Source organism: Equus caballus, chromosome 9 (assembly GCF_041296265.1).
Source record: "Equus caballus isolate H_3958 breed thoroughbred chromosome 9, TB-T2T, whole genome shotgun sequence".
Taxonomy (NCBI): Eukaryota; Metazoa; Chordata; class Mammalia; order Perissodactyla; family Equidae; genus Equus; species Equus caballus.
The window spans coordinates 76,939,959-76,960,449 of record NC_091692.1 but is presented as its reverse complement, the minus strand read 5'-3'; the positions used below and the strand labels follow the sequence as shown (position 1 = coordinate 76,960,449).

General features: G+C 38.9%; 1 protein-coding gene across 3 annotated transcripts in view; it reads left to right on the top strand.

The window, feature by feature from the left end:
* Positions 1–20,491, top strand: part of SAMD12 (sterile alpha motif domain containing 12) — a 383,753-nt gene that overhangs the window by 128,222 nt on the left and 235,040 nt on the right. The window lies entirely within an intron of this gene.

Sequence of the window (20,491 nt, the reverse complement as noted above, 5' to 3'; positions counted from 1 at the left end):
AAGAGTGCAGACCAGAGCTAGACTGCCTGGATTTCAGATCTGGCTCTGCAGCTTACTAGTTTTATGATCCAGTCAACTTACTTAATCATTCTATGCCTCTTCCTCACATCTGTAAAATGGGGGTGAAATTAGCATCTGTATCATTGGGTTGATGGGAGCAGTAAATGAATTAATATATCAAAAGCACTAAGAACAATATTTGGCACGTAATAAGCACTGCTAGGAGTTTGTTGGATGATGGTGATGATGACAATGATGATTTTGTTGTTAGGCTGAGAATAAAAATACACTACTACTCTCAAGTGGGTAGTAATCTTCGGTGGGGATATAAGTCAGTCAACAGCTTCATCACACACTTGTATTGTGTTTGGATAGAAATGTGAAGTTGTGTATGAGTAGGGAGACTTGGTGGGGGGTGATGGGAAGAATTCTAGAAGGTATGCTGTGCCAGCCATGTCTTGCACAGTAAGCAGGGGTTAGCTAGAAAGAGAAATGAGAGCAATGCCTTCCAGGTGAAGAACCCACATGTGTTAAGACCTGTGTATGAAGATCTGAGGGAGACGAGTTTGAGAAGCACAGATGGTTTAGTATGGTTAGTTAGCATGTAGGGTGCAAGTGAGGGAGGAGTGAGAGATTGAATTGGAGAGAGAAGGACCAGCTAGATCATGGAGGGTCTCATATGTCTTGATCAGGAATTGGGGTTTCGTCTGGAAGGTGTGAAGCAGGGGAATGACAGAGCCAAGGAGGTGGCAAATCAAAGAATTGAAAACATAGTCACTTTTAAAACATTTTGAGTTTCCTCATTTATAAAATCAGGGCTGTGGGACTGCAGGGTGTTAAGTACAGAACGAGTGGACAGAAGATTCTCTTTTTGGATTCTCTATCAATAAGGCAGGAAACAGATGGTGTACTCAACTAGGATTTTTGCAAATAAATGTTAAAGAAGGGACTAAGAGGTATTGGTAGAGTTTAGAAAACCAACAGGGCATGGTAAGGGATGGGGAGGGGTAGCTATAGCAGGGAACTTGAAGGGGCACAAGGAGGCAACAATGTGACAGAGTCTATCTAGTTCAGAGCTGAAGCCACAGATGTCTAGAGGCCATCTGGTAGAGGTCAGAGGGAAGGGATGAGCCACTGCCAGGCAGAAGGCTCAGAAGCAAGCAAGGAGCAAGAGGTCCTGTCCTCTCCCTTCCCCCACCCTCTCATCTCCTACTGATGCCTTCCATTGCTACCTTCCCACTAGAAGCAAGAGAGCAATGTATAGAGGTCAGGAAAATGAGAAAGTTTTCTTTTTTGGGGGTGGGAGGGGGGGCCTGTCCAATCCACTGTAAGACAATAGTTGTGGATAAGATTGGAATTTGCAAAAAATTTTTAAATCTCCTTTCTATTCTGAGTCAGAAAGTTATACTAGGCTTTTTTACTATCATCAGCTACTTTCTTCTATTAGAACATTCTAATGGAAAACCACAGAATAAGTACGATAATTCTCCCTTTTCTTCCCATTTACTGAAACTCATCTGTGACAGGCTCTTGAGACTAATCACCAATCTTTACAACAATCTGAAAGGTGCTTTGTATTATTATTCACATTTTACAGAAATGAGACTAGGAAAGGAAATCAAGGCAGTGATTTTCCAATGATGCTACAGCTGTAAGGAATGAAACTGGGATTCAGACTCAGTTTGGGTTTTCTGTCTATACATTCCCCACAGCCTTTATGCAATAGAGATCCTTTAGATAGGTCTACTGCTCTGCTTTGGGGAAGATACTGGGTACCTGGATGTCTACTGTCATCACCATCACCATTGTCTCCACCACCGTCACCGCCATGATCATCACTGCAAACAACAAAACAAAAGCAGCAAATAGATACAGGGAACCAGAGGCAAGTTGTGTGGACACTAAAACTGAACATTTTAAGGAGAGTTATTTTTGTCTAACTCTAGTTTTATTTTTTAACAACGTTTCAATTTTGGCTTTGTAAAGGAATTTTTATCAGATTTCTTTTTGCAAATGTTTTTAGTGGTGACATATTGGTTATAATTTGGTGCCATGAAGCATTTCAATGAAATTATTGCTTTAGTCACTACTTTAATACTATTTTGATGCCACTAAAATTTCTGCAATATACTGTAAGATGAAGTTGCTTCATGATCAGGACTGTCTTTCTGCTCCCGCCCAAAATGGTGGCTGCTAAAAGACCTTACAACTGCAGACTAGGTAATTGAATAATTTGTATACCAAATTGAGGTCCAAATGATGCTTTTAATAGCATAATTACTCATAATAAGGAAAAGGTCAGCATTCGCTAGTAATTATCTATTCTCTATCATTTTTAAAACATGAAAAGAATGCTGTGGCCAGCACATCCAAAGGGGAAAAGGCACTGTAAAACATCACTGGTATGAGCAAACCATGCTTTGTTATTAAATTAGTAATTTCATTTGAGAGACACAATGTATAATTGATCAGCTAATTTGCCCAAAGCCTTTCATTTAACTACTGTATGTCATAGATTCTTAAACGCACATTCTCTTCACATTGTCACATTTCCAAAATCAGGCATCATTGTGTGACATAGTTTATTTAGCATCTTTCCTTTTCTGTCTTGGCAGTACATAAAATAAATGTATGTCTTAAAATCAGTGGCATCTTCCATCAGATGAAATAGGGATTCAGACCTTTTCATTTTTATTTTTTCCCAATGAGATATTCTTGAAAGGCTAAAAGAACTCTTTGGAGGTAGCTAATGCAGAAGACTGCATCCCATATTCTAATAAAGTCATTCATTTTTCTAATTTATGTTATGTGCCTTATCTGTGTGAGACACTGTGTTATTACTTTATGGGAGTAATAATCACAATGATAAATTGTATCTTCTGCATTTGGCTAGTGCTTTATGGTTTTTAAGGAGCTATTGCATGCATGATCTTATTTATTCTTAGAGTTACCTTGGAGGATAGACAGCATTCCTACTTTCTGGCTAAATAATTAGATACAAACTTTCGAAAGGTTGGGTGATTCAACTAAGGTGCTCAGGTCAGGGCTGATAGAGCCAAAACCTGGGTCTGCCCACTCCAAGGCCCCTCCTTCCACTACAAGAAGAGAAAGCTTAAGGAGGGAGGCGGCTTCCAAAGCAGCTAAGCCTAGGTCCAAATCTTACTGTGCAACCTAACATCTAGGCGATCAAGACGAGGGTATCTATCTTTTCCCATATTAATTTGTTTGATTGCCTAAGTAATACGTGAACATAAACGCATTGTTTACAGTAAAGGGTAAAATATGGAGTGAAAAGTAAATCACCCCCATCACTACCCATTTTCTAGTGTTTACTGCGTGTGTGTAAATAGATTTTTAGCATAAGTGGAGTCACTACATATAGTGTTTTGTGATTTCCTTTCTCACATCCAGTATTTCTTGGACATTTATTCATTCATTCAACAAATATTTACTGTTCTCAGCACTGAGAAATGCTGATGTCAGCAGATTTAGTTCCTCTCTCTCTCTCTTTTCAACTCATGAAGAGTAGTCCATTCTATGTATTTATCATCATTTATTAAAGCATTTCCCTGTCCCTGGACATTTGGCTTGGTTGCAGTGTAACTTCAATTACAATTAATGGGACAATAAAAATATAAAAATCGTAGCACATGCCTATCTGTGCATGTGTGTATACTTGTGGGCGAGTTCCCTACATGGAGGGGTAAAGGATGGGTGTATGTACTTCAGTTTTAGTTACTTTTGCCCAGCTGTCCACAAGGGAAGTGGAACCAAGAGTGTGTCAGAGTGAGCAAAATGAATCTCCATGGACTTCTCTTTTTTTCCCCCCATTTATGAAAGGGCGGAAATAACACTGAAACCTCATAGAGTTCTGAAAATCCTGCCAAGTGAGATTTGGAGAAAAGTAATGATAGCCACCCCACAGGATTTTACCCTCTTTTGTGGATCAGACAGATACAGCAAGGCAGTAAACGCCCAGGGCATCTGGATGGCACGGGCAGATTTAAAGGTCAGAGGAAGGCGAGAGGACTTCTGGCTGCTGTGTGGTGGGAGGGCAGAAGAGTGAGTATAGGCCTGCCTAGGAGATGGGTAGAAACGTGCTGGGCTGTGACATTCCAGGCAGAAAAAACAGTGTAGAGGAAGGCAGAGAGAGGTGACTGTGATGGGAAACTTAACATCCAGCGAAATCCTGTATGGTGTGGTGGAGCTGCAGTCTCTCACTGTTTGGATTAAAACTTTTACTTTGCATCTCATTAGTCACGCGGCAAGTTAAGCCACTTTGCTTTGTCTCCTCAGCTCGGCCCTTGCTGTTTGTACCTCACTTCTCTGCACAGTGACAAGAATTATACACCCATGGTTAGGCTACCAAAAGTCCTGTATATTCCTCTCTTAGGGACTAGTGTTTGTAAAATGTTCAGTGATAGAGTTGGAACTGGAGTAAAAAATCTAGGCTGTTGCCATCAAGAAACTGCTCTGTGTCCAGCATTCTGCCAGGCACTTCTCAGGTGAGCAGAGAAGGGGACAAGAAGGTTATAAAACCAACTTTCAACCCACTGAAAGCTTTCATATTAGAAATAGAACATTATTTCATATCAACAAAGCCCTGTGAGGCACCACATGCCTCACTGGATCTCTCTTTGCAGTGTGTTATTTTCTGAAGGCATTATGAACCAATGGAAATAATAGCAGGGTGGTTGAAAGACACTCTGGCATTTTTAAGGAGGATTCTGCTGCCATTAGGGGTGGGTGTTTTGTGAGCATGTGAAGACGGGTTGGTTTTCAGAGACGGCTGGCAAAAATCCATCCCTCCTTGCTAGTTCATGTTACTGCCTGGAGACTGCCAAAGATCATGATGATATACTTTTTGGTCTGCTTGCTGCAGCTGTTTGCCCACCATCCACTACCATTTCTTATTGTTAGGAGTCAGGCCTGGGGCATGTGTATGGGGGAGGGGGTGTGTGTGTGTACATACTTCTTGTGCTAGGGTACTCTGCCATATGTTATTGTTCAATGATTTCCACATTTGTACCATTCTCAGACTCTCTTGTTACTGGCTGCAAAGAATTATGGTTTACAGGAATGGGATTACTGAAGGAGAAAGAGGTGGTACCTTGTAGCAGGTCTTGATCTCTCCCACTGAACGGATAAAGTGAACTGCAGCCTGGTGCCCCATGGGTCCCCATCCTTATGCATCTATTCGGCTTAGAAAGGCACAAGTCTTGTGATCTCCTTAAGGTCTTTTGGGCTTTCAAATTGGAAGAGTGTCTTGGTGACTTGAATGGGTAGTGTAAGTAGCAGCCCTGAATCATAAATAGGTTGACCCTGTCATAAATAGATTGAGAACCATCCACTCTGCATTTTTGTCTCAGACCATAATTGATGGGCAGGATTCAAACAGAGCCTTACCATCTAGCATGTTTAAACTGTGCCAGGCTCCAAACTGGATCGCAGCTGCTGAGCCCAAGGCTGTCCTATATTGGATGTCCAATAAGCCTGTAAGGTAGGAGGCTGCAGTCTCTATAGGTCTTGATATTAACTACTTTTTACTGAGTCTGCATTGCAGCAAAGAACATGGCCACGTGTTCTTCTGCAGGGGAGCACAAAAGATGGCATTACCACTTTTCTAACTGAACCTGGATCAGAGATCCTCACTTTACAGTAAAGGCAGGCACAGAATTTGAAACATAAAACAACAAGAACAATAATAAAAATAGTAATAAACCTTTATATAAATTGTTCCATATAGTAGACATTTCCATGTAGTGGAATCCCCAGGCTGTCATTGGTTATAGGGGTTCAAAGGGCCCCAGAAGTAGCCATATGGACAAGGAAGTATAGCCAGGGATAAAAGCATTTGAAGATTGGCCCATTGTTTCTGAATAGATGACTCAAGAAAATGCAGTCCTGTCATTTTCTGTTCCCAACAGCTTAGTATCTTCTTTTGTGATTCCTACTAGGAATCATTGATTACTGAAAATGGTTTGTGAAGCAATCCAATTAAATGAGCCAAGAATTACATGTCAAGTGTTACCATCTTTATTTGCTTATGTCAAGTGGAGTCAGAGCCCTTCTGTGATCAGCACAACAGCGTAAAGTGGTTGATTAATTTCCTTTAAGTTTTGTCAAAATTTGTGGGCAGAGAATCTAATTTTCAGTTTAATTTTCCTTCCTAGCACACGCTCCCATTTTTTTTTTCATTCTCTCTCCCTATTACTGCTAGCCAGAACGTATCATTTGTAGTTTCACTTTACTTGAGTGTTGGGTTAATAATATTAATCTGAATCCTTCTCCCTCATTATCTTTATTTTAAATAATTTGTAAAGGATGGTCAGTTACGGACATGCTTAAATAGATGTCAGCTGTTTTGCAGAATACTTGAAAAAGCAAAAGATTTTTATTAAATTGTCCTTTAAGATACTTCCCACACTGAAAGTTTTTTGTGTGGTTAATATTTTTGTGTGATTTATTGTGTGCCTACCATGGGCTGGACATGGAGGAAATACAAAAGTGTATAAAACCCATACCTACAGCTTCAGTTTTCTCATACATAAAATGAAGATAGTAATTGGATTTATTTCATAGAGTTCTGATTAGATTATGTGATCTTTGTAAATGTAAGTTAAGTTATAGGCTAAATGTTATTGCTATGGCCATATGGCTCCAGGGTTGTCTTGGCTTCTGATCCTGTGACCTAGAACCAGTGCCTTGCCCAGTCCAAGACCTCCCCTTGCTCTCCAAGCTCCCGGACCAGTGCTGAGACTCCTGTTTACTCTTTTCACATTGTCAATGCCTGAACTTGACTGTTTTCAGTCCTATATTGAGATTTCATCTGTAGAAGCACTGTGCTTGGTTTTAACTCTGAGCTGTGCAATGGTGTGTTTGCTGGTTTCTCATTCTTGGTGTTGAAGTGTTGAGACGGGAGATTGAGAACATCTTAATTCCTCCTCCAATCTGCTTGTTTCCCTTATGTTACCAGTAGGTGATCAATGAAACCTCTTGTATAAAGTAGATCTAACTTAGAAAAGTAGGGATGTGCATAGGGTAACCAGCTTGTTCTGGATCAACACTCTAAGTCTTGAGTCCCAAGAACCCCCTAAAGAATAGTTTCCACACAACTGTCTCAGCTTTAAAACTCAAAATCCCAGCTATCAGGAACCTCCTTGGTCCCAGGCAAACAGGGATTTTAGTTACCCTAGGTTCAAAAGACCAAGGCAGTCAAGAACGTATGCCTCAGATCTTGTTTGTATGTAATTATTTTGCCATAATAAAAACCTAGAAATTATTTATTCCTTTGAAATGTAAGTGCCTATAAAGTTCTGTTACAGAGATGAAGCTGTTCTGTACCTCTCCTGAAAGCGGCATCTGAAAGAGTCTTGAGGAATCCAGGTCTTATCCTTTGCTTTGTATGTGTCTGAAGCCATGTATATCCCTTCCTTTCTAGTTAAACAGATTCTGTAGGACTTTTTGGAATAGAAAGAAGACAATTGACAAATGAGAAGTCCCTTTTATTGGTTTGAAATAAGAACTGTAACTGGCAATCAGACAGATGTGTTGGGTCAGCTGATCACCTTCCTTTAGCCTCTATGAAAGAGTCAACCTAGAAAATCAAATAACCATGAGAAGGTTGCTTATTAATCATGGTACCAGTGCATAGGAAGCTGAGTAATCATATTAGAAAGCCATCAACTTTTATGAGTTCCACTCACGCATCTGCAGGTATATATTAATTCTCAACCCTGGCTGTGAATAGAATCATTGCTTCCTAAGTCTGCCCCCCAGAGATTCCAATTTAATTTGATTGGGGTGGATCTCAGACATTGCTTTTTTTTAAACTCTCCAAGTCATCTTTATTTTCATCCAGGGTTGCAGCTAAGGGTGAAGGGAACCCTCTCCCCTGCTGGCAGGGGGAACCCTCTCCACTGGGTAGTACCAGAGCCATTGAAAACCATGCGCTTAGCCTCTGCTTTAACTCCATAAAGACCAGACCGTTCTGTTAAGACAACACAGCAAAGCAGAACATTCATTACTTTCTGTTTGTAGTCTCCTGGGGAAACTCCATGTTATCACAACAGGTCTTGGGGGTGTTTCCAGGCTATTTCTTGTGGTGGGATAAATCTTTGAGTGTCTAATATTCTCCATTTACAATTGATTCTTATTAGCTCCAGTTTTAGCTAATGCCATTTGCAAATCTCGTCTCCACAGCTTAGAAGGGCAGCCCACTAGGAGCCTTTAAAAGGCACTGTATTAGCTCAAAATAAAGAAGCCAAATAATATCAGATGGAATTGTTTCTATGTATCCTTTACTCCACTTTCAAAGGACTTTCTTTGTTCCTTCTTGCCTTTGGAAACTTTTGGGAGAAGCCTTTTATTCTTCACTAAATAGTCAACATTCCACTGGTTAGAGTCCAAATTAATAACACTTTCCCAAATATAAACGGCTCTCTACCTAATCTGATTCTTTCACTAGTTCTAACTATGGTCAGCCTTTAATACCGTTCTTCTGGAGCCATATTTTCTTTGAAGTATTCTCTGTAATGGTTCTGATCCAACTTTCATGACTTATTAGAAGTACAAAGTCGCTTTGTCCCTGCTTTTTCTCATTTGCATGTTTCCTCAAGATAAACGGCTCAGTCATATTATACTATTTTGCAACACAACCAATTTAGGTTCAGCAAAGTTAACTCCATCACCTATCATAAATACAAAGCAAGTGCATTTCTTTGCAATGGTTATTTAAAGGGATTTCTCCCAGCTTTCCTTTATTTTTTGCAAGGCCGGAGGGTGAAGGGCAGTATATAATTGAAGGATCAGCTGAAATCCTAATCCTTTTAGCAACACTGTTGCTGTTTACGGCTTCTCCTGTACACTGCCTCTGAAATATTATTTTCATTATTTTAGATGTGGAAACTCAGATGTAGTCTCACGGAGAGATTAAACGACCTCCCCAAGGACATTCATTGTTGGTCAGAGGTTGATCCAGTAATCTAATTAAGGCCTTATAATTCCAGCGGTGTTGCCAAAACCACACTTTTCCCTCCTCCTCCTGCCAAATGCAGTAATTGAGTATGGTGACTTGCCTGGCCCCTTGCCCTGGAAGCCCTCTGATGCCCACAGCTGAAGCCATTTGACCCCACATTAAGGGTTCTATCCCAGGCCAAGGGTGTGGGGTGATTAGTGGTCATTAATCAGGGGGAATTTAAAGAACCCTCCTCAGGAATCAGGTCTTACCACTGGTGCTGCTTTGGGCTTGATCTTTGTGGCAGTGACACAGCCCCACATTACAATCTGGTACTGGTAATAAATGGGATTCCTATTCTGTCCCCCTTGGCCAGATTCTCCTATTTGTCCTTCAGTTCTTGCAAGACCAGGGTGCCGTCTTGATTCCTGGCCTACCCTCCCAGAGTCCATATTCTTTCTCTGAGCCTTTGCCAGGCAGTGGGAGCCCTGCCTTCTCCTGCCCACTCACCACCTGCTCGCCTTCCCACATGACACTGGCTTTCACGTGTGCCATTGCTCTCTGTGACTCCTGGATAAATCCACCTCTTTATTCTGCACCTCCTGTTAGTGCCTGCCTGAGCCACTGTCTCTTGCCGTACACCTAGCACCTGTGCTGGCCCTGCCTGTCTGTGCTTCTCTCCCCTGCCTACAGCTGGGTCTGCCTCTGCTCTGAGATTCTGTCTAGGTTCAAGGTCCTAGTCTTCTCCCACCACCTGTGAAGTTCCAGTTTCTTGGTCTGGGTAGGAGCCGTCTATTCCCTATACCAACTAAAGATTCTATTTGGACTCCGCACTTTCCTCCCCTTTTCATTTATTTCTTATGAGACTTAACCTTTTGTCTTAGCATCTAGGGATAACCAGCAATTGCCTTTTGCATTTCCAAGTGATTGGTACTTAGTGTTAGGCCTCTTTGCTTTTGATTTTGTAAATTGTCCTCATTTCTCAATGTCCTTATTTTCAGCCATGGTGTCAGATTTGGTTTCTTTCTTTCTTTTCTCTCTTCTTTCTTATTTGATTGTGTGGAGGGTTCTGTTTGATCCATATTTCCCTGCAACAATCTAGCCAGCAGGTGGATGAATGGATGGATGGATGGACAGGCAAACGTACAAACATTCTGCTTGTTTCTTTTTTAATAATCTATGGTTGCCACACTCAGGGTATCGAGTATGTGTGAAACTGAGTGGTGTGTCTTCCTGTTTTATCACTGTCCCCTCCACAACTGTAAATGGTGGGTTAACTTTCAACACATGCCAATTATTAATAATACAAAAACTATTGTCTTGGCAAATTCTAGTTTGGTGTCGGAATGAAGGAGAGCCTTGTACAAGTTTACCAGAATAACCATATCCTTCACTTTGTGTAGGAAGAGAAGCAAGACAAGGCTATTACAATCTCTGGAAATAAGTAATGTCTTTAAAGGAAGCCCATTATCAGATGTGCACAGAGTCCTGAATTGCAGTATTTGAAAATATTAGAAGTGAGAGAGATTTGAAATCAGCCTTAAGAAAGGGCAGACATGGGACCAGAGTAAACGTGGGACCAGTTAGATCCGTTTAATACCATGTACCCAAGAATGACAGGATAAAATGCAGGTATTCCACAATTTATTAAACCCTTATAGATATTTAAGATGTTTCCAAGTTTTCACTATTGCAAATTTCATAGTAATGCACCTGTATGTGCTCTTTTACTATGTATATCTGTATTTCTTTAGGATAGAGACCTTGAAGTGGACCTGCATATTGTAAACTTCTAGAACAACATTAATTTGTACTTCAGAAAGGCAACATGAGTCTAAGAGCAAATTTCCCACTGGATGTTATTAGTCTTTTCAATGCTTGCCTATTTGTTGAATAAAAACTCAATCTTGGTTTTCCTTTGCGTGTCTCTGTTAGTGAACACTAGGCAGCAGTTGGAAATAATCAAGTGAATCTATATGATTTAGGGTGGAAAATAGCTCTAAACTCTATTGAGTAAAAACAAGTTGAAAAGCAATCCATATGGTACTGTCTCATTTGTAGGGGTGGGCAGGCCTCAGAAAACTATATATTCCTATTTTATGTATATACGTGTGAAATACATAGGAAAGAAAATGTCCACAAAGCTATACCTCAAAGTGATGATAGTTGCTACCCCTGCTGAGAAGAATAAATTGGGAAAATAATATGAAAAGGTGTGTGGCTCTTTATAACTCTGTATTATTTGAATTGTTTCACTGCGAATGCATTCAAGAATTACCATGTAAAGTTTTAAAAATCTAATTAGAACATTCATAGTATAACGTCTTCTGTCTAGGGTATCTGACCCTTTGTTAAATGACTGTTGGAATAACAAATTATATAAAAGCAATTATTTATGTAATCAACACACTGCTATTGGCAGACCTTGTGTTGGAGCTGTGAAGGGTAAAAATGATGGATAGAATTGTCAGTACCCTTGAAATGTTCATGGTTCTATGTGGGAGCAGATAATTAGACAAATAATTAAGCCTCGCTGGGAAAGGGACTGGAGACTGTTTGGTAACTGGGGAATGTTACCAAAAACTAGGGGAACAAGACAGAGGGGAATTGGGGAAATCCTCCAAATGAGGTTATATTTTATTTGGGGCTTGAAAGATGTGCAGGAATTCTTCAGATAGAGATAGTGGAAGTGATATTCTAGCAAGATAAAACATTATGCACAGGAGCACAGAAGCATAAAAGGGGCAGTTGTTTATGTGGCTAGAGAAATAGTTCTGGGGAAATAATGAGTGATGAAGCTGGGAAGCTATGTTGGGTACTCAGGTTTGCCAGAGAGAACCATAGAAGTGGGTCTCTTTCATTCTTGCTTCTCCACCACCCAGCCTAGCACAGTTTGAGAGAATATATGTGTGTGTGCATGCAGGCATCCCTACTATATGTGGGGAGAGAGCTGCATCACTGTTCATGGCTACATCATCCCTAGTCTACCTCATCTCTTCTCCCATCCTCCTGTACACTACTTCATCGGTAGTGTTCCTTTCTTAAAAATCTTTCAGCTCTCTCAATGTTCTGGTTTCTCTTGCCAAATTATCTTTCTCTCGGTTCTGTCTCTTTTGAAACCCTTGGCCTCAAGTCCTGATTTTTCATCTATGTGACCCCAGCAGATAGCATAGTACCTGGCATACAGTAAGTACATAATAAATGTTGGATATATGAAGTGAATGAATGTCTTTCCTCCATTTAATGGTGGATGGTTGATTGTTAGTTTCTGTTGTTATACCCAGCCCATCAAACAGTAAAGTGTCATCTGTGCTTATTGGACAATGTAATTAGGTGGTTATAGCATGATGTAAATAAAAATTCATGGAAGAAAGAGAGTAATGGAGATGGAGCATTTGTGAGGGGCAATTATCCTATGAGAATTTGGAGCAGATTGGAGGCCGTGTTATTACTGGAAAATACATTTCTGTTGAAAAGTAGAAGCTTTTCAATAAAATCAATGTCATAACAATTTTTAATTTTCATGTTCTCATGCTGAGGTTTATATATGTTAATTTTTTTCAAAATACCTCCAACTTGTTTCAGAGTTCTTTTAGTAACTAGTGGTGATAGGAAATTAACCTGACCACCCCATCTGAAACAGCCGTTTCCTCACAGTGCTCTTCTCCTCTGTCCTGGTCCCAGGCTCTCTCCTCGCCCAGCTTTCTTGTCTTAATGGCACTTGTTTCCATTTGACTATGACTTCTTTAGTGTCTGTCTCTTATAGTAGAACGTAAGCCATGGGTGGGCAGGTATCTTTTTGTTCTTTCTCACCAGTCCATCCCATAGTGTCTTGCGTGTAATGGACACTTGGTTAAATATTTCGTAAATGAATGAATCTTCTAATTATTCTATAGAAAATTTAGCCATTTGCCTTCTGCCTGATATTAAAAATTCTTCATATTTAAGCTTTCTTCTTTTAAACTTCTGAGAGTTAACAGGGGCCACTTATTCTGTAGATTTAAAAACCTTTGTGTGACCTGACAAAAAACAGTCATCCGTAGTTGTTAATAATTCTGTGCTTGTTTTAAGTGAGTTTTCAATAATTTGAATTATAATAGTCAGAGGTATTTTCCCTGCTTTCAGTGCTGCCCTTCTGTCCAGTGCTTCATCATCTGGACATACAGTTGACTTATTTAAAGTAGAAAATAAAGAAAAATGTAGAAGTGCTGCTGAATATGTTAGCCATGGAAATCAGAACAGTTTGCAAGCAGAAACTGCAAAGCTAATGTGATAGATCATAAATTATTATTTGACACCTTTCCTGTGTAGTGGGTTTTTTTAAAAGAGCAATATATTAAATTGTAAAAGCTGGAGCCGTGAACTGAACACACACACACACACACACACACACACACACACACACACACATACACATACACATACACATACACATATACACACATAGCTGGAGACTTAACTACTATTTGCTTTGAACAATGGGGCAAACAGAGCATGAAATTAAGTGTCGGGCACATTATATCTACAGATTTTAAACTTTTTATATGGTCACTTTTCAATGAGTGATGGTAACTTGGAAAATAGTTTGACTCTAAAAAGAATTATGGAATAAAATACATTTGATGAGTAGAAATAATATGACTGAAAGGGTAGCTGAAAGAGAGGCCAGAATCACCCTGCTTGCACTGTAAGAGATTTTTGCTGCTTCATAATCAATAATCTCAAATGACTCTGAAGGGCTCTGCTGATGTATAAAAGGTACAGAAAAAATAATGTAATGGAGGAACAGAGAATCAGTGGAAAATTAGTTTGGAATCCTTTTCTGGGCTTTTCTTTGAAGGATCATAAAAATGTCCTGTACTCAATTCTCTCTGGTCTGTATATCAAATGTGTAACCCAGATATTTTTATTATTAAGGTAACGTGCCTTCAAATCAAAGAGATCAAGAAATTCAGAAGGTACCTTTGAACCTCCAGCCTCTTTTTACACCTGCTCAGAATGCCAAATGGCTAAAAGATAGAATTAGACCCCAGAATAGAAAAGGAAAATAATGTGCATGCAAAGGCAGAGAATGAAGGTTTTTTAATTTAACAATCAGCGTTAATTCAAGGAAAAAAATGGGAATGAAATAAAAAAATGAAAAGCAGGAGCTTATTAAAAGGGAATAAACAGGAGAGAAAAAATGGAAATGTGAAAGAAGATTTTCAATAATGACTTGTGGGGGAATGCAATTTTAGTTAAGTAGGGAAACTGTATTTGTGGTGTATCTCTCAGTGTCATTATTCATTCCCACAGACTCTGGTTGATGCTTGTTGAGTGGGAGAGTTTTTCTTGTTTTGGATTTGTTAAGCTCTTCCGTAAGATCCCAGATTTCATTCCCACAAATAACATTCATGAGCCAAGTGAGCATTGCTTAGTGAGAATCCAGATTTCTATTTATGGCCCTGAATGATCCTTGCTAGAGAAGGTCAGTCAGCCACATATGCCAAAAAAAGAAGACATATTGAAAGAAAGACTGAGCAAATGAAATTGCTTTTCTTGGCCAGGTGTGTGTACTGATTGGGATCTGTGATTCGTGTTCAATTGGGTATTTGTGGCCAATCAGAGAGAACGCTGAGATTTCTTTTGTGAATGATAAGTGCCAGCTTCATGCCTGAATCTAAGAAATGACCAGGATATGATGCCATGTTTCTTATCTTTTCATGCTGTTTTCTGAAAAAGGTCTATAAAATGGCAACCACCAAATCCTTTGTATTTTTGCCTTCCTATGGGTCTGGGTCAATTATGCCATTGGAAAATAACTAATCTGGTTTATTATGTAGCTGTCAATGAATGTGTCTAAAAACGTTTTAGCCCTGATTTCCATCTGACCCACAGTTCTTCGGTAACAATAAGTAGTAACAATAGTGGGAGTAGCAGCTGTAGCAGCAGGAGAAGTGATAATAAAATAGCAATAATGGCAGACACTACCATTTATTAATTATCATTAATGTCAAGGACTAAATGACATGTTCTATGTTTATTTTCTAATCAAATCATCATAGAAAACCTATGAGATAAATATGTATCCCCTTTTCCTTTATGGTGAAGCAGAGGTAAGTTACCTACTTACAATTAAGTAGCTAGCAAATGGAAAACTCAAGAAGCAAACCCAGGTCCCTGGAATTTAGTTTGAGCAGTCAGGTTTGAGTGCCTGTTCACGACATCATGTAGCCTCTCTTATTTATATCTCTTGGTCTGTTGGGCTTATACTTATGAATATAAAGTGTACAGTGAAGAAAAGACCTCTTCTGTGTTTTCCAGTGCTCAATACACCTCACCTACTACAATGTTAGACATTGAACAAGTATCTGGTAAATATGTTTGAATGAATCAGACAAGGAAGAACCCTCACTATTTTCACATTCAGGTATACAAGACTTCTCCTGAGTTTTTCAGGTTTGCTTCATTGCTTCTAAGTGTCTCACACCAAAACCTTGCTCTACTGTCAAATTGGGACAGGAAAAGACATAAGGAGGACTTCTGGTTTCTGGTTGAGCATGTGAGAAACTTGGAAGTCACCACTCCATACTAACAAGTAAAAAACTAAACAAACTGAGAAATGAACAACTCTCCTTAGATCTGTAAGAGAAGTGAGGTTATAGAGCAAACTTCTGCCCCCAAAATTGGAGAGACCAACTGGTGAATATAGAGAATCACAACGTAGCAGAACAGAAACCTCCATGGCAGCCAGTGCTGGGCTAGGAAAACCTGAACTATAATTGATGAATTACTGGAGGTTCAATGTGGACAACTCTGAGAGAGAAAAATTTCAGGGGGACCCAATCACTAGGGGACACCATACTTTTGTGAATTTACCTCTTGGAGCTCTACTATGCTCACACAGTGAATGTCAGAGACCAATCTCCTTGTGCATCTGACAGAGGGAAGGGGAAAGAAACCATTTTGAAATACAAGAGAGAATTCTGTTCTCCTTAACAAGTTTTGCCCTCGGGAAAAACCATTGACTACAGCCTATCCTGCTGGGTTATTTTCAGAGCCTAACTGACCTGGAAGAAGGGAAATACCCAACTGCAGCCCACTCAAGCTATCCTCTTCTACCTAAAAGAGGGGGCCTAAGGGAGGTGGGGGGAACTGAGAAGCATGTATGAAGTTCACAGTGCAGAGGTGTAGGCTTATTGAAAGACTGAGCCCTAATCCTAGGACTATAGAATACTTCCCCTCCCCCTACACCTTACCACCACATTACCAAAGACCTATTTATAACATTAACCCATTACATCATATCTGACTATCAAGAAAAAAACTATAAGACATAGTAAAAGGCAAAAAATACTTTGAAGAGACTAAAAAACCTTCAGACCCAGACTCAGATATGATAGGGATGTTGGAATTATCAAATGAGAAATTTAAAACTATTATGATTGCTATGCTAGGAGCTCTAATGGATAAAGTAGACAACATGCAGTAACAGATGGGCAATGTAAGTGGAGAGATGAGGATTCTAAGAAAGAACCAAAAAGAAATTGTAGAGATAAAAAAAAAAAACTGTGACAGAAATGAAGAATGCCTTTGATGGACTTATTAGTGGACTAGACACAGCTGAGGAAGGAATCTCTATGCTCAAGGATTTCTCGATAGAAATCTTCAAAACTGAAAAACATAAAAGAAAATTGGGGGAAAAAAAGAACAGAATATCCAAGAACATTGGGACAACTACAAAAGGTGTAACGTATATGTAATATCAGAAGAAGAACGAGAAATGAACAGAGGAAATGTTTGAAATGACTGAGAATTTCCTCAAATTAATGTCATCCATGAAACCACAGATCCAAGAAGATCAGAGAACCCTCAGGATACATGCCAAAAAACTACGCCTGAACATATCATATTCAAACTACGAAACATTAAAGATAAAGAAAAAGTCCTGAAAGAACCCAGAGGAAAAAAACTCTGACCTGTAGAAGAACAAAGAGAAGAGTTACATCTGACTTCTTCTCGGAAACTATGCAGGCAAGAAGAGAGTGGAGTGAAATAAAAAAAAGACCTCACCAGTCTAGAGTTCTGTACCCCACAAAATTATCCTCAAAAAAGAAGGAGAAATAAAGACTTTTTCAGACAAACAGAACTTGAGGGTATTTGTTGCCAGTAGACCTGCATTGCGGGAAATGTTAGCAGTTCTTTAAAGAGAAGGAAAATGAAATAGGTCAGAAACTCATATCTGCACAAAGAAGAACATCAGAGAAGGAATAAGTGAAAGTGAAAGAAAAACTTCTACTTTTCTTATTCTTTTCTCTTTTTTTTTGTTCTGGAGTCATATAATTTGAGTCTTTTGTAACTTCTTTTTGCTCAACATTAAAAAAAAATTTTTTTGAGTTCATAATAGTTTACATCATTCTGAAATTTCACTTGTACATTATTTCTTGTCTGTCAACATATAAGTGCTCCCCTTCACCTTGCCCACCCCTCACCCCCCTTCCCCTGGTAACCACTGACCTGTTTCCTTTGTCCGTGTGTTTGTTTATCTTCCATATATGAGTGAAATCATCTGGTCTTTGTCTTTCTCAGTCTGGCTTATTTCGCTTAGCATAATTCCCTCCAGGTCCATCCATGTTGTTGCAAATGGGATGATTTTGTCTTTTTTTATGGCTGAGCAGTATTCCTTGTATATATGTACCACATCTTCTTTATCCAATCATCAGTCGATGGGCGCTTGGATTGTTTCCATGTCTTGGCTATTGTGAATATAGGGGTACATATGTTATTTTGGATAACAGTAGTGGGATAGCTGGGTCATATGGTAGTTCTATTTTTAGTTTTATGAGGAATCTGCATACGGTTTTCCCTAGTGGCTGCACCACTTAGCATTCCCACCAGCAGTGTATGAGGGTTCCCTTTTCTCCATACCCTCTCCAACATTTGTTATTTTTAGTCTTAGTGATTATAACCAATTTTAACAGGCGTGAGGTGGTATCTTAGTGTAGTTTTGATTTGCATTTCCCTGATGATTAGTGATGTTGAACATGTTTTGATGTGTTTATTGGCCATCTGTATATCGTCTTTGGAAAAATGTCTGTTCATATCCTCTGCCCATTTTTTGGTCGCTCTGGTTTTTTATTGTTCAGTTGTGCGAGCTCCTTATATATTATGGAGACTAACCCCTTATTAGGTATATTATTTGCAAATATTCTCTCCCAATTGGTGGGTTGTCTTTTTGTTTTGATCCTCGTTTCTTTTGCCTTTCAGAAGCTCTTTAGTGTGATGAACTCCCACTTGTTTATTTTTTCTTTTGTTTCCCTTGTCTGAGAAGACGTGGTTTTCAAAAAGATCCTTTTAAATTGGATGTCAAAGAGTGTGCTACCTACATTATCTTCCAGGAGTTTTATGGTTTCAGGACTTATCTTCAAGTCTTTGATCCATTTTGAGTTTATTTTTGTGTATGACATGAGATAATGGTCTACTTTCATTCTTTTGCATGTGGCTGTCCAGTTTTCCCAACAGCATTTATTGAAGAGACTGTCTTTTCTCCATTGTGTGTTCTTGGCACCTTTGTCAAAGATTAGCTGTCCGTATATGTGTGGTTTTATTTCTGGGCTTTCAGTTCTGTTCCATTGATCTGTGTGTCTGTTATTATACCAGTACCATGCTATTTTGATCACTATGGCTTTGTAGTACATTTTAAAGTCAGGGATTGTGATGCCTCCAGCTTTGTTCTTTTTTGTCTAGATTGCTTTAGCAATTTGGGGTCTTTGGTTGCCCAATATGAATTTTAGGATTCTTTGTTCTGTTCCCATGAAGAATGTCATTGGGATTCTGATTGAGATTGCATTGAATCTGTAGATTGCTTTTGGGTAGAGTGGACCTTTTAACTATGTTTATTCTTCCAATCCATGTGCACTGAATCTCTTTCCATCCCTGTATGTCATTATCTAGTTCTTTAGTTAAATTTGTTCCTAGGTACTTTATTCTTTTTGTTGCGATTGTAAATGGGATTTTATTCTTGAGTTCTCTTTCTGTAAGTTTGTTGTTAGAGTACAGAAGTGCAACTGATTTTTTAAGTTGATTTTATACCCTGCAATTTTACTGTAGTTGTTAATTATTTCTAATAGGTTTCCACTGGATGTTTTTGGGTTTTCTATATATAAGATCATGTCATCTGCAGACAGTGAGAGTTTCACTTCTCCACTCCCTATTTGGATTCTTTTTATTCCTTTCTCTTGCCTAATTGCTCTGGCCAAAACCTCCAGTACTGTGTTGAACAAGAGTGGTGATAGAGGACATCTTTGTCTTTTTCCTGTTTCAGAGGGGTGGCATTCAGTGTTTCCCCATTGAGTATGATGTTGGCTGTGGCTTTGTCATATATGGCCTTTATTATGGTGAGATAATTTCCTTCTATCCCCATTTTGTTAAGAGTTTTTATCATAAATGGCTGTTGGATCTTGTCAAATTCTTTCTCTGAATCTATTGAGATGATCATGTGGTTTTCATTCCTCATTTTCTTGATGTGGTGGTATCACATTGATTGATTTGCGGATGTTGAACCTTCCCTGTGTGGCTGGTATGAATCCCACTTGATCATGATGTATGATCTTTTTGATGTATTGCTGTATTCGAGTTGCCAATATTTTGTTGAGGATTTTTGCATCTATGTTCATCAACAATATTGGCCTGTAGTTTTCCTTTTTTGTGTTGTCCTTGTCAGGCTTTGGTATCAGTGTTGTTGGCCTTGTAGAATGTGTTAGGAAGCGTTCCATCTTCCCTAGTTTTTTGGAATAGCTTGAGAAGGATAGGTATTAAATCTTCTTTGAAAGTTTGGTAGAATTACCCAGGGAAGCTGTCTGGGCCTGGGCTTTTATTCTTTGGTATACTTTTGATTACTGTTTCAATCTCTTTATTTGTGATTGGTCTATTCAGATTCTCTATTTCTTCTTGAAAGTCTAAGAATTTATCCGTTCCCTCTAGATTGTCCATTTTTTTGGCATATAGTTTTTCGTAGTATTCTCTTATAATCTGTTTTATTTCTGTGATGTCTGTTATTTCTCCTCTTTCATTTCTAATTTTGTTTATCTGAGCTTTCTTTTTTTCTTTGAAAGTCTGGCTAGGGGTTTGTCAATTTTATTTATCTTCTCAAAGAATCAGCTCTTTATTTCATTGATCCTTTCTACTGCCTTTTTTGTTTCAATAGCATTTATTTCTTCTGATTTTTATGATTTCTCTCCTTCTGCTGACTTTGGGCTTTGTTTGTTCTTCTTTTTCTAATTAAGTTAGGTGTAGTTTGAGATTGCTTATTTGGAATTTTTCTTGTTTGTTAAGGTGAGCCTGTATTGCAATGAATTTCCCTCTTAATATGGCTTTTGCTGCATCCCGTATGAGTTGGCATGGTATGTTATCATTTTCATTTGTCTCCAGATATTTTTTGATTTCTCCTTTTAATTTCTCCAGTGATCCATTGCTTGTTCAATAGCATGTTGTTTAGTCTCCACATCTTTGTCCCTTTCTCAGCTTTTTTTCTTGTAATTAATTTCTAGCTTTATA